The sequence below is a fragment of the Arachis hypogaea genome, chromosome 7 (assembly GCF_003086295.3).
Source record: "Arachis hypogaea cultivar Tifrunner chromosome 7, arahy.Tifrunner.gnm2.J5K5, whole genome shotgun sequence".
NCBI classification, from domain to species: Eukaryota; Viridiplantae; Streptophyta; class Magnoliopsida; order Fabales; family Fabaceae; genus Arachis; species Arachis hypogaea.
Genome location: NC_092042.1, coordinates 35,353,292 through 35,355,653, shown reverse-complemented (window position 1 = coordinate 35,355,653; position 2,362 = coordinate 35,353,292). Strand labels below are relative to the sequence as shown.

Here is a 2,362-nt window from a genome sequence, read left to right as displayed (position 1 = left end):
GCAATAATCTTTTCATACAAAAAGTTGTTTGTCACTAAAACAAACCCCTAAATTAATAACCGAAGTATTCAAACCTCGGGTCGTTCTCCCTAGGAATTACAATAAAGTGCCTTGTTATTGGTTAGACATGTGTTTTGGGGTTTTGGATAAGAAGCATGAAAAGTAAATGGCAATGAAAATAAACTAACAACTATAAAAGGCTCTTGGCAACGTATGAAAACTAGAAGTCCTATCCTAGTTATCCTTCTCAATTGTGATGAGAATTGTTCATTGCTACCACTTAGTTAACCCTTACTAAATAAAGGAAAGTCAAGTGGATGAATTGACTTGAGCCACAAGTCCTAGCCAACTCCCAAGGAAAGACTAGCTTTAGTGCACTCCAAACCAATTAGCAATCTCTCCAATTATCAATCAACAAAAGAATTAGATAACTCAAGTGTCACTAATTACTCTACCTAGGCCAAGAGGAGCAAAATCTATACTATATCTAGAAGAGGCATTTCAACAAACACATAAAAGGTAATAAAAGTAAACAACATAAATTGCAAGAATTAAAGAGAGATCTAACTACAAAGGCAAGAGATCAACAATAGAAAAGCAAAGAAGAACAATTATTATGAATTACCTCTTATTGAATTGAAAGAAAATGGAAGGAACAATAGTAGATCTACAACAAAGCATAAGAACAACATAAAGGAAATTACAATAAAAGAATGGAAGGAGAATGAATGTAACAACAAGGAATTGAGAAGATAGAAGTAGAAGAAGATGAATTAAAATCTAGATCTAAGAACTAAACCTAATCCTAATCCTAATCCTAGAGAGAAGTGAGAGCGAGAAGTGAGAGCTTCTCTCTCTAGAAACTACTTCTAGAACTAAACTATGACTAATGGTAACTAACTTCTAAAGTATGAAAAGTATCTCATTCCCCCTTCAATCCATGGCTTAAATAGCATTAGAAATGAGTTGGATTGGGCCCACAAGGCTTCTAAAATCGCTGGCCACGTTTTGCTTTAAGTGAACCAGGTGGCAGCAACAGCGTGTGCGCGTACTATGCGCGTGCGCACCACCATACGTGTAGCAACTATAGCAAATCTTATATCGTTTCGAAGCCCCGGATGTTAGCTTTCTAACCCAACTGGAACCGCATCATTTGGACCTCTGTAGCTCGAGTTATGCTCGTTTAAGTGCGAAGAGGTCGGCTTGACAGCTTTTCGGTTCTTTCATTTCTTCATGAGTTCTCCAACTTTTCATGCTTCTTTCTTCATTCCCTTGGTCCAATCCTTGCCTCCTAAATCTGAAATCACTTAGCAAACATATCAAGGCATCTAATGGAATCAAGGAGAATTAGATTTAGCTATTTTAAGTCCTAAAAAGCATGTTTTCACTCTTAAGCACAATTAAAGGAGAAGTTACAAAACCATGCTATTTCAATGGATAAACGTGGGTAAAAGGTTATAAAATCCCCTAAATCAAGCACAAGATAAACCCTACAAATGGGGTTTATCATGTACATAAACTGGTTATTTGCAACCATCTCAATGAGTTCCTGGGCTTCTGCAGGTGTTTTCAGATGAAGAGACCCTCCTGCAGAATGGTCCAATGACATTTTAGACAACTCAGACATACCATCATAGAATATACATATGATGCTCCATTCTGGAAGCATGTTAGAAGGACACCTTTTGGTTAATTGTTTGTATCTTTCCCAAGCTTCATAGAGGGATTCACCTTCCTTCTGTTTGAAGGTTTGGACTTCCACTCTAAGCTTGCTCATCTTTTGAGGTGGAAAGAATTTGGTCAAGAAAGCATTGACTAGCTTGTCCCAAAAGTTCAGGCTTTCTCTAGGTTGTGAGTCCAACCATGTCCTAACTCTGTCTCTTACAGCAAAGGGAAAAAGCATAAGTTTGTAGACCTCGGGATCAACCCCATTGGTCTTAACAGTATCACAGATCTGCAAGAACTCAATTAAGAACTGATGAGGATCTTCCAATGGAAGTCCATGAAACTTGCAATTCTGCTGTATTAGAGAAACTAATTGAGACTTAAGCTCAAAGTTATTTGCTCCAGTGGCAGGAATAGAGATGTTTATTCCATAGAAGTTGGAAGTTGATGCAATATAGTCACCAAGCATCTTCCTTGCATTCCCAGCATTGTTATTGGGTTCGGCTGCCATGTCTCCTTCTTTTTCAAAATTCTCTGTAAAGTTTTCTCTGGAGTGTTGTGCTTTAGCTTCTCTTAGCTTCTTCTTCAAAGTCCTTTCAGGTTCAGGATCAACTTCAACAAGAATGTCTTTATCCCTATTTTTGCTCATATGAAAAAGAAGAGAACAAAGGGAGTAGTAAAATCCTCTATGTTACAG

General features: G+C 37.6%; 1 non-coding gene across 1 annotated transcript; it reads left to right on the top strand.

Moving 5' to 3' along the window:
• Positions 1-1,663: 1,663 nt before the first annotated feature.
• LOC112704390 (small nucleolar RNA R71) lies at positions 1,664-1,771 on the top strand. The gene has a single exon (XR_003155016.1). It is a non-coding gene; the product is annotated as a small nucleolar RNA R71 (small nucleolar RNA).
• The last annotated feature ends 591 nt before the right edge of the window (positions 1,772-2,362 follow it).